Below are 12,644 nucleotides of genomic sequence, written 5' to 3'. Positions count from 1 at the left end.
TATACATTATAACATGGTTTCAATTAGCCAGCAAAACTTGGTAGGGGTATACGCTGCTTGCAAGTCACATTTCCGCATTTCAACCAAAAACATCTATATCTACTTGAAATCACAACGTACCTAACGAATGAGTATTGTATGCATTTTGCCTATAAAATAAAAAAAAGATGGACGAGTACTGCAAATTCCTGTGTTCCAGCCACTAAACAAGGTGTTAAGGATTAAGTTTTGCCTGTTTGAAGCTCTTCTTGCTTATTTGAGTATCTTTCGTAGGTTATCGCGTTGGATTAGCATACACATAGCGGTAATACAATTGAGCTCGTATGGAGAAGATTCAATGCAGATCACAGCGGAACTCCAACGGTGTTGACAAGTGATAATCCCTTGTACCCTACTTTTTTTTATAAATGTTTGACTATACGTGTATTAGAAAAGCTGTAGAGTTGATCGTCACAGGCATATATCGATATTGCATCAAGACTCGTGGTTCTATCGCTGCTGTTGCTACGGTTTTAAAAGGGTGAAAGGCACATCTCGAGGTAGTTGCTTGGTCATCATAAAGCAAAAGCAGCGCACCATTTTCGAAGCCTGTCAAGAGAAACTTTTTGTCTGTTCTTTTGAAGTCTGAGCTGCATTTGCCTTAAGATGAACGGATGAAAGCCGTCAATACTAAATAGTTTTTTTTTTGTCTCCCCGACCTTTTAGTCTTAATGTGGTATGTGGCGCATTGTCTTCTCTCATAGCTAAACTCAATTCTATTCAAATAGTTTACCAGAGAAAGCTGTGCAAGCAAATGATGTACACATGATTTTTTGGTATTTTTTGACAGGTAATATGTCAAGTATAATTTCGCTTGTTAGTTGGCCATTGTTATATGTTTGTGCTTGGAGTTATTTTGCCATTCCTGTGACGACCTTCTAGAGAGGGTTAGCATATGAGTAAATAAACAAATAAATATTGAAATGAATTAGCCGACACATTAAAGGACCTCAGGTTAAAAGTGCCCTTCTCAGGTATGGATATAAAAACGTTATTAATGCCCTACAGAGTGCGTCTCATCACGCAACCAGCCGCTCCAATGTATATGGACCAAAAAGCCAGGCCACTCGGCCGCATTGTCAGCCTGCTGGACAGCCCAGAGTTGGTCGATCAGAAGGGCTCTATACAGAGTTGGTCGGCCAGAAGGGCTCATCCAACGTGGCAGAGTGGTTAGACTAGACAAGTGTCACCGGGCACACAGCCAGAGCATGTGTTCTGACGTGGACGGTCAAAACAAATTATGAGTGTGCCACCTTATGAATGCGCCGTTATTGCTAGCAGAGTTGAAGCTAACAAAGATAACATTGTTTGAATGACAGCAATAGTGTCACGTAATTACTCGCGTGCGAGCAGCCTCGGGCTACAAATTAAAGCTGGAACGACTGGCCACGTCAACACCTCACTCAAACTGGTCCGACAGGCTTGGCGACAGCAACTTCTCGAAAGATGTCGCTTGCTCGAAGCAATGCAGTGCACGCTCACTCGTGGAACTAATTAGGAACAGACACGCGCCTCTCGCGTGCTTTCAAAGCGAGAAAAGCTAAACAAATGCAGCTTCGTTAACAGCACACATGGCTCATGCAAGCGGTCCTCCGGCGCTTTTGGTAAGTGTTTCCGAGCAGTGTTTACTTTGAACGGTGACGTGGAGCGCATTTTAAGCGCGTTTACGGAGTCACCTCTTGAGTCGACGGAGTTATTTTTTCTAACACGTCGCAGATGTTGCTACAAAATTACATCCCGCGGATGACAACGTGCATCGATAACAGAGCAGCACACCTTTTGATGGTAACTGCATACGTACGTCGAGCTAAACTGGTTTCGCAATTAGCAACTCAAGGCAATGTATTCAAGTTGCTCTCATTCCAGGCATCGCACTTACGATTATGACAGTAGGAGAGGGTTTTTTCAGCCGGCTTCCCTGAGTCGGTCGTCGTGTCTTTTGCCGAGCCGCTTCTGTAGAAGAACAAGCAAGGCGACTCAAAACATGGTGTGAGGTCCCTGGTGGACACGCAGAGACCAGAAGCAGTTCCGTTGATGCACGAAGTCACACATTGCCTGAAAAAAAAAGTAGCTAGTCATTTTTACGTGCTGTTGGTTTTCTTGGCCCCAAAGGAGTCTATCTACCGAGCGGTCTCATAATAATGTTGGAGAAAAAAGATAGCTCTTCAAGATAGCATGAAAAACGTTTTGTTGAGCTTGACAACAACGGCGTATAGGAGACTGCACTGTCTTCGGGTAAAACGTTCATCGGCGAAACAGGGTGCTGCCCGAAGGACCGACTGAGGGAACACGAAAGAAATCTTAACAATGAAAGGAGAATTCACCTCGTTGACCACGGCATGACATGCTCGCATTGTGAACCGTGATTCTGGTTTGGAAAACTCCTACATGGAAGTACGTGAAAAATGCCTCGCGTTCTGTTATACGAAAATACTTCATTTTAAGTCCAGCAGTTGACTTAGGGTGAGGTGTAGGAAAAGGTGATGCCCTCCAGTCCCTTCCCAAGCTCCGTCGATAATGATAACGGCGTTGGAAACATTTTGTTTTTTATCAGGAAAGCAGGGGAGGGGTGTGTAAGCGACACTTCCACTTTTTCTGTACAGTAGTGATGTTCAATTTTTATTTTGCGCCTTGTTTGAGTTCACTTTTCGTTTTTATCTACAGTTGTTGTTGTGATGTTGCCCCTGCACAGTATGTTAGTGTGTGAAGGCGTGCATCTGCCTTCAATAAAATCAGTGTGTACCAGAGCTCATCTCTTTCTTCCTGTATAATTGGTTTAGTTGCGCAACTCAGAATGGTTTTTATGTCAGAACAACAAGTCACCCGCCAGTCAACTCTTATAAAGTATTTGGAGAGCTGAATATGACGACAGCAAAGTGATGTACTCCAGAAAAAAAAAACAAAAAATGAAGCGCTCGTTTTCTTTTTTCTTTCAATTAAGGAAGTACTTCGTGCACCGACAGTTCAGGCACCTTATTTACGACGTTGCTTCAGACTGCGGCGCAGCGCCTTAACGCAGAACGCTACTTTCTTTTCTGTGGTATGTTCATAATGTTACTCTTATTTGTTTCTTTTTTTCTTGTTGTCAAATCTAGCGCTAATTGCTCGTTCTTCGGTGCCGCTGACGCTAAGGGCTCAACTGTCAGAGGATCACCCTGTAATGACACGAGTTCAGCGACGCAGCGTGAAGCTCCATTGTTTTTTCTCCGCGCGAAACGTATACGTTCACGACGTCCGGGACGACGAGCGGCTTATGAACGGCTCTCTTTTTTGCTTGTTTTCAACTGCGGTGTGCTAGAGAAGTGTTTATCGGCAACGCGGTTCTCCCAAATTAACGCGTGAACATTTAATAAAACCCACCTCTCCCGTTACCCCCCCCCCCCCCAATTGCGGCTTTGACAAGGCACTTGCGATGAGGTATAACAAGGCACTTGCGATAAAAAAAAAGAAAACAGAAACGCTTTTTTGTCGACGCTGAGACGCCATTTCGAACACCTTCCATCGCCTCCTTACGGAAACGCTTTACGCATTCTTAACTCCTTTTCAGCAAAAAAGTGACTAAGGCTTCCTCGGAAACGAGTTGCTTTCACGTGCAAATGCTTCTGTATTCAAAGTTCCGTAACAGTGTGCTGTTGAATACAACTCGGTTTTAGATTCTTTAAAAATGCGCTTTTACGAGGGCAAGCTGTTTTTGAATTATTCGAAGAATGGTTGGAAGACACCTGACGTTCGTTTAGTGTAACTTTTCTGTATTTTTATTTTCCTGTGTTGCTGCACTTAGTTCCATTTAGTTCGCGACTGTACCTCTTCTGTCCCTATTTATGGTGGGTTTGATATTTGCTTCTAAGTGTCGGCCTGTCCAAGAGCAGTGGCCGCTTCATTGTTGGGAAGCTAAGCACAGTACTACTTCAATGAGAACATTTAAAAAAACGGAAAAAAAACGCCGAAACAGAAATTTTTCACCACGTTAACAGACATTCGAAGTAAAAATTTACGCCTACTTAGAAACGCTTGTCGGGGAACCAGTTGCTAAAGAACCTTAAACTGGGCTAGAGTCAGGACATCAGAGCAGGAGGATAGAGGGCAATCACAGCGTTCATCTTGTTTTTTTCTATATCAGCGTTCCGTCTGTATCCCATTCGAACCTTTCATAACGCCTACTGAAGCGTGCTCAATACGATATCATACGGAGTTTTGACACAGTGTAACAAAAATATTCAGTTATGTCAATAGTTTCTGCTTATCGCTATTGCCCACAGCTACGTCCAAAGCAGAATCTATCACTGAAACGAAGCTCCAAAGAAGAGAAGAAAAACGAGAAAAAAAGGAAGGCAGTGAGGTTAACCAGATGCTAATGTCCGGTATGCTACCCTACACTGGGGTTGGGGAATTTTTACGCATGCAGAATTACGATCCCTTCATCCTAGGTTAAGCTTACGGCTCCCAACAAAACTACGATGAGGTGACGCTACTGTTCTGTGCAAATTATGGTTGGGCGTCGCGTTTACCTGTGAGTACGTGTCTCGCATAGGGATGGCCGACAACGCCCCCCCATGCACATTTCGGAGATGAAGAGACAATTCGACACGTTCTATGTGATTGCCCGTGTTATAATCTACAAAGACAGTACCTTTCTATTACATCCGACAAGTTAGGTGACTAGCCGCTGTCAGAAAGAAGTATACTGCGCCATGGACTCATCACTCATTATTACAGAAGAAGGCCGTGCAAGCGCTATTGGGCTTCTTGCGAACTACTGGCCTGTCGGAAGAACTCTGAGTGGATGGGTTTTGTGAACTTGTGTGTCCGCGTTTCACTCTTATTTATTCACCCATTTCTCATTTTTACGCTTTGAAAGTATTGATCTAAGTTTATCCGAAGAATGAAAAATAATATGCCACGTCGACCCGATGTGCGTGCCAAGGTATGAAAACTATTCAAAGTTAGCTGACAAAATGTTGATTACCGCGTAAAGAATGACATAGTATTGTGAAATACATACCAGTAGAACATATGCCCTCTGAAACGCTGACAAAATCTAGGTTTCGTGCATATGATGAGCATGTGGAGTACATACTTGCGTTGGAATGCCAAACATCAATAACTTTGCCGGGAGTAAATTTTACTTGGAGAATGCAGCAGAAAAGCAGTCCCTATACTAGCGACTGGTTCTTCGATGTCACCTTAGAGCACCTCAAACAACTAGATGTGAAGATATGTGAACTACAGCGTTGAATCGTATGGCACACACCCACACCATGAGGCCAGGTTTACACTCGGGACTCACTCGCTGAGCCAGACCTCTAACAAAAGCTGGCCGTGTATCTACGTTGCAATTTGGGGGGCTAACATACGAACCAGTTTCTTTCAAACCTGACAAGTTTAACAAGTAAGCGAGCTGACAATACTTTTTTATTACGTTTCATGCGAATCTCCGTAGTTATCAGTAGAAAAACGAGCAAATCTTCCACTCTTAGAACGCACAAAACGTGTTATGTGTCTTCTTGCGCACTGCTGATTAGAGCGAGCAGTACAATCTAGTCTATCAGAACGTGAATCTGGGTTTGTGAGGAAATGTTTCAAAATACTGCATGGTGGAAGAAATATGCACAAAAAATGAAGGGCGCAACAAGTGCCGTCTTGCAGGTCAGTATATACGACTGATAACTCCGAGAGTTTATATACAATAAGAAACATATGAAGTACTCGCGAGAATAATAATAATAATAATAATAGTAGTAATAATAACAACTATGAGATACGTCATAATGCCGGGCTCCAGAAGTTTCGTCCACCGGGGGTTCTTCAACATACGCCCAAATATGAACACACAGGCCAACAGCATTTTCACCTCCATCGATAACGCAGCCGCCACTGCCGCAATTTGTTCCCACGACCTACAGGTCAGCAGCCGAGTGTCTTAGTCACAAACCACCACGGCGCGGCACGCGACAAACTTAGAAACTAAAAATAAGCTTGAAAAAAATACAGCAGTTATGACAAGAGCTTAACATTGTAGCATAACCCGCAACAATTTCGTAAAAACAGATAGGTGGCCATGCGGAAACCAGATCGCTGGCTTAGGTTCGGTTATTCTGAGCTGCATTACGATAGTAAACCTCTTTTTCATAGAAATATAGTTATCTGCAGTTTGCAGGGGTACTGCGTGATACCCCCCCCCCTTAAGTTTTATGTACATTTTTGTACAATCTGTTGCTCTTCAACGTACAATAACATCGCACAGCACACGGACCTTCAGGATTTTGCCTACATCGAAATGTGACTGCTGCGGCTTCGATCGAACTTGTTACTTTCGGATTAGCAGTTGATTGCAGTGCTTGCCCTGCCCTCGACGAGGTGGATAAACTTGATTTGCCAGACGGCACTCTTCATATACATTTTATGACTCGTGTATACGTTTTGCATCTCAACTACAGTTAATTGTAATCAAACTTCTTAACGCACGGAGAATATGGAAGAGAAAGCTTTTCGTGAAACGGGCGAAATAGCGTGACCAACCATCATATTCTGAAAGAATGAGTATGGGCCAGAGATGGTGCACACAAAAAAAGTGTCGTATTCAGGAATCAGCCATTGACATTCATCAGTTGTTTTTTTTATTTTTCTTCAAGACTCCGCGGTTCTCTACTACTACGCATTACCTTGAGTTAAGTGGCGCAGAAACTGGAATGACTAAACACCGGGCGGCACGCACATTGAAAGCGAAAAAAATGCTGCCAATGACAGGGGAAAATGTCGACTCTGCAGGTGACTTCCGAGAACTGCTTGATTCACGGCGTTCATAAGCCGGTTCCAACAAGCCCGATCAATGAGCGCTCGTCGCAGGACACGCACGAACCGCTGGCACGCTTTAGCGCACAGCGCAAAAAAAAAATCTATAAGTTGAGGTTTTCGCCGTGCACTTGGTTCGCGGAAGAGCTGGGACGTCCGGGGTTGGCCTCTTGAAACGCACCTGGCGCCGACAGGGGCGATGCCTTTTGACGCTGGAATTAAGAAATTAGTGGAAGGCATACGTTCACGCTTGACAACACTTCTACGTTTCGAATGATGAAATGGCAAACGCAATGAGGATAACTACGCGATGCTCCCTTTCACACTACTAATTGTCATCTTAGGAGTGAGTTTTTACTCAATACTGTCGCACAAAAAGGTGGAGTAGAAAGCAGAAAAACGCAGTCCGATGAAACGAACGAACGAAATGATTTAAATATTAGCTTCGAAGGTTGTAGTCAATTGGCACTAGTTAGTCTTTCTCGCTATTAATAGAAATTTATTCGTGACAATTAGGGGACCCATATTTCGAACATGAAGCTTCCAGAGGGCCCGTCTGTCTTATATTCGCTGTGATCATCATACACTGACACTGGTTACTGAATATTCACAGATATATATAAATACGGGTAGCAGAACTGACCGAATAAAATAGCAAGTGTGAGAGTGAATCGGCTTTAAATGATAACATACCTCATGATTTTTTCCGGAAATTGTAGGTCTTGCAGCTGCTTAGGATGGGAGCTTCAGTTGAGCTAGAACTCGGTGAGGTCTAACTCTACCGCAGTTTGTTAATCGATGTCTAGCCCACCCTCGACCTCATAGAGGCCAAAAATAAGTGTTCGCCTTTCTCTGCTTTTAGCATATAGTTTCAAACATTCCTGTCAGAAAATTTTCTTCATGTTCCAAGCATTGTGCTAGTCAATTTTCATGCCATGCAGTCAGCGAGTAGAAGCCTACGGCATTTTAGGGGAGAAGTTTCAAAGGGTCGAGCCTTGTCCCTCCGACGTCCTTTGTCCTGGCTTGCACGTGCTGAAAGCAGCGGCCGGGAACATGCCCGTATAAGAGGAAAGCGGTGATTACGCGTGCGCTCGTGGCAAGCTGTTTATTTTGGTGTGGCGCTCCAAGAGCTATAAAGCACGCTTGCTCCCGGCTGACGCTTTCGTGTTCATGGAGTGTACTTTGTTGTGAATGAAGACAGGACGGCTTGCAGCACGGCTGCGCGGAAACTCAGTCCAGAGTTTTGGGCTCGCAGAGCGGCTGCAGCATGACAGCCCAGACTAGCGTGGATCTAGACTTGCGGGTTCGCGAAGCTGCAGTGATGTAGGAGTGCCCAGGACAGTAGAGAAACACTACCACCACGACCCTTTCGTCGAAGCTCCTTGGCGCTCTGTGGAGCGCCGCTTTTGTCGACCAAACTAGGGCGACCCAGCAAGCCCGTGAGGCGGTGTCGGGGCAAGTCATAGACGGTCCCTCTCGGGACGCCTAGGCCCGGCCCCCTAAACCTGCGAATTTATTCAATGACGTTTATTCCTCTTCCTCCCCCTCATTTGGGAAGTAGAATCCACCCACAAAATATTGAAAACCTACAATGATCAATCAAGCAACGCTACTACAAAATTGCATTTCATGATTATACTTTAATCACACGCTATTACTATACTTTAGGCTATTTTCTGGTTATCTGTATATTACATTAACTCATCCCGATATTTACTACTGCGTTTACAAGTGAACTCATCGTGAGAAGTAATGACCTCTCTCAGCTCTTCTTGATAACTGCGTTATTTGACTATGTTCCCGCTTCTCTACGTGAAGCAGAAACATGGTCAAATGGTGGTGGTGATTTTGCTGCTGTATATAGAAGTGAAATCACCACCTTGCCAATTACTTGGGATGCAAACACATGCTGAAAAATATTTCACAGCTATAATTCAGAAGCCTACAGCAGCTCCGTCATGTGCAATTTCCTATCACTGAATTTTCCCTATTCTTCCTTGCAATTCTTTTTTACTGTTATTTATAGTCGTTCTGCTGCAGTCTTTTTAGGCCTGAACACCGCTATCATGAATTGCAACAATGCGCTGCCGTCCGGTCGTTACAACCAGTTACGTGGTAATACGCCTGCTGCAGCCTACTCACGCGCAATCATATGTCTTTGCTCTTTCTCAGCGCATTGCATTGTTTCGTCTTTCGCCATTATTTGATCGATATTTGGAGTTTAACGTCCCAAAACCACCATATGATTATGAGAGACGCCGTAGTGGAAGGCTCTGGAAATTTCAACCACCTGGGGTTCTTTAACGTGCACCCAAATCTGAGCACACGGGCCTACAACATTTCCGCCTCCGTAGGAAATGCAGCCGCCGCAGCCGGGATTCGATCCCGCGACCTGCGGGTCAGCAGCCGAGTACCTTATCCCCTAGACCACCGCAGCCGGGTCTTTCGCCATTTAGGCCATTTATTTCGCCTCACCAAGCCATATATCATCGCTAGGTCCAATAAACAGCAAAAAAGTTATAGTAACCTGTACGCATCGCATTCGTTTGGATTTAGGGAAGCATCAAAATGAGAGTAAACTGACTAAAAAAATTTCAGCATATCTAGGAAGTGAATGATGATGATTGAGGTAAAGCGTCCGTAAGTCCGTCCATGGTTCCTTCCGTCCGTTCATTCTTAACCTTAATGTAACTGTTAGTTCATAACCATAAAATTCTCACGGCTTTCCGAGACGATGCTGGAGGGAAGAGGGGGAGGAAAGGCGCTTAATATACGCTTAATATGCGCCGCGTGTACGCATACATGACGCTGAGAGCTACGAACGAATTATGAACGCCTCTCTTGTTTACTTTCTCTGGAGATTGTTCGCAAAATATTTATTCAAAAACCGTGAACTGCGAGAATGAGGGCGTAAAATTATTCAAATCCCACTTCCCGTCTCGTAAGTCAGCTGCGAAATATTGAGCAAACACGGCGTGGCAAGCAATTTGCCTGAATAGCTTCCGTTTTCTTTGTGACGATGACCCAGAATTTTCACCAACTTTTATCGCCTCATTTCGGAAACTATATATGTTTCCTCGACTCATCGTTGCAGAGAAGTGCCTGAGGGTTGCTCGCCAAAAAGCTTCTACCGTATCAAAATTTTTCTGGCGTTCAAACTTCAGTAATGTGCTATGGAGTATTCCTCGGTTTCGTTTTGTTTAATATGTCATTTCAGAAAACAAAGCGGTCCTAGTATAAACAAACTACTTACTAAAGAACGCGATAATGATGTCCTGCTTTTTTTCTATGTTAAGTTTCCTTGATTATCAGACTTCCCAAGCTGATGTTGTCTTGCGATATTAGCTTCTATGTGCGTATTTATGACGCTTCATCGTCTTTTTTTTTTGTTGTCTGCTGGTCCAGGGCTTAGCGCGTTGGTTGCTGAGAATATAATATTTGTCACACAGATTTGATTCCCTTTCTGGGCAGATCTAACTCAGCAAAGAACAAATGAAAAAAAAAGAAAATAACTTGCGCATCTAATTACATTCTGGGCATTTAGTATACCCATTCTCTTCATCTATACATTATCATCATTATCATGTGTTGCTCATGCATCCTGATCGTTGTCGCGTAGGATCATCATCTTGGTTCGTTCATCGTAGCTGTGGGCTGCTGGTTCCTCAGGCCTAATAAAGGTCTTCTAAACAAAGATTTCATACGTGGTGGAGGGTGCTATTTGATCCCTCGTCGTCATCTAGCCCGCTATACCCCCTGGAGCTTACATCAGGTCGCCGTTTGGGCCAGGTGTCCGGAAATATGTCGCAGTAAGATGAGGTTGGTGCTGCAACAATTCCCACTCCGCCACCGCGTTCCACGCCTTCTCCCGTCATTAACAGCCTCCAGCGTGAGCACCATTCCTTCGCTGGTATGCGCAGCGAAGATGTGGAGGAGTAGCTGGGGGATTTCAAACGTGCTTATGCCGCTAACTGGTGGGATAACACCTAAGAACTCGCTCACGTCTCATTCTACCTCACGGGTGTCGCGCAGGCGTGGTTCATCAACCAGCTCATCGACATTCCAACACAGTACTGCAACTTCTCCAGTGCGCCCTTACAATTTTATTTCAGTCACAGTTGAGGGAGTGGACATTGATGCCTTGGTCGACACTGGGGCTACGTTTTCCGTTAATTGTGCTAATTTGTGTGCCCGTCTTCAAAAAGTCATGACGCCTTACGATGGACCAATACTTATTGCAGCCCAGGGAACAACGATTCGCGCTTCCACTCTCTGTGTTGCCCGTGTGCTAATCAACGACATTCTTCACCATATAGAATTTGCTGTGCTATCCCCGTGCTCCCTTCAACACATTCTAGGCTGGGATTTTCTTTCCTCTGCGTCTGCGGCTATTTGTTGTGCTCAACGTGTAGTCCATCTTACTGACACAGACCACTTGCTCAGCGATGAAAGCTACAGGCCACTTCGACTCACCGCTGCTGTAGACATCAAGCTACTACCACACGAAGAGCAATTAGTCTCAGTTTTGTCCAACGAAGTCGACTCTGGTGACATTTTGGTCACTCCATCGCCCAGTTGCCTTATTAATTAAAGGCATAGCTCTCACATCCGGTGTGATTTGCTTCAACAATGAATCAGCTGTCCTCGCTGCTACGAACACCACATCAGATGAAATTTTTACTGCCGCGGGGCACTACTGTCGTCTGCGTTGCCGATCTGGAGCATGTTTACGTTGTGCCTCTTACACCTGTCTCCTGTAAAGGTCATTCTGCTGGTCATGCTGCTTCCTCGGCCTTTACAGCAGCCATCAACAGAAACTTGACAAACTCACAGAAGCAGCAGCTGCTTGATTTGTTGATAACACATGCAAATTCTTTTCTACTCTAATCATCCACCCTTGGCCAGACTTTACCACTACAGCACATCGTATTCAGACCGACGGAACATCCGATGTGCACCGTCGTCCGTACCGTGTCTCTGTAGTCGAACGAAAAATCATTGAGGAAAACGTAGACGATATGCTGCAACGGGAAATAATCCGACCCTCATCCATTTCTTGGTCGTCTCCTATCGTTCTGGTGCGTAAAAATGGTTCACTACGATATCGCGTTGATTACCCGGCACTCAATAAAATCACCAGAAAGAACGTATACCCCATGCCTTTCACCGACGACGCCCTCGTTTTCTCACAAGGTGCTGAATTCTTTTCAAGCCTCGACTTGCGTTCCGGCTATTGGCAAATCCCCATGCACGAAGATGATAAAGAAAAAACTGCGTTTGCAACATCATATGGCCTATACGAATTCATTGTTATGCCGTTTGGTCTATGCAATGCGCCCGCGACTTTTGAGCGCACGATTGACATCATGCTGCGTGGCCTGGAATGGAAGACTTGGCTATGTTACCTCGATAACATTGTTGTCTTTTGATCGACGTTTTCTCGACATTTGCAACGCTTGGAGGAGGTCCTCACTTGTCTTGCCGGCACTGGCTTTCAAATAACGCGTAGGAGTGCCATTTCGCCAGCAGATCTATCAAGGTCCTCGATCATGTCGACAGCAAGGATAGAATTCGTCTAGACCCCGATAAAACTGCTGCGGTGCTTTGCTCCCCTCGCCCTGACAAACCGAAAGATTTGCGAAGTTTCGTTGGTGTCACCTCCTACTTTCGGCGATTCATATGAAACTTTACCTCCATAGCTGCACCGCTCCATAAGCTACTTTCTTCTGGTATGCCCTTTGAGTCGTCTCAGGAATGTGAATCGGCTTTCGACATATTGAAGACTGCCCCAATGACCAACCCTGTACTTTCTC

General features: G+C 44.8%; 1 long non-coding RNA gene across 1 annotated transcript in view; it reads left to right on the top strand.

Moving 5' to 3' along the window:
• Positions 1–1,466: 1,466 nt before the first annotated feature.
• Positions 1,467–12,644, top strand: part of LOC142768593 (uncharacterized) — a 66,654-nt gene continuing 55,476 nt past the window's right edge. The window contains exon 1 of the long non-coding RNA XR_012885350.1: positions 1,467–1,643. This is a non-coding gene — a long non-coding RNA (uncharacterized LOC142768593). The remainder of the gene's footprint in view (positions 1,644–12,644) is intronic.

This window comes from Rhipicephalus microplus, chromosome 8, assembly GCF_043290135.1.
Source record: "Rhipicephalus microplus isolate Deutch F79 chromosome 8, USDA_Rmic, whole genome shotgun sequence".
In the NCBI taxonomy this organism is placed as follows: domain Eukaryota; kingdom Metazoa; phylum Arthropoda; class Arachnida; order Ixodida; family Ixodidae; genus Rhipicephalus; species Rhipicephalus microplus.
The sequence above is the reverse complement of the archived record's forward strand: the minus strand, read 5'-3'. Positions and strand labels throughout refer to the sequence as shown.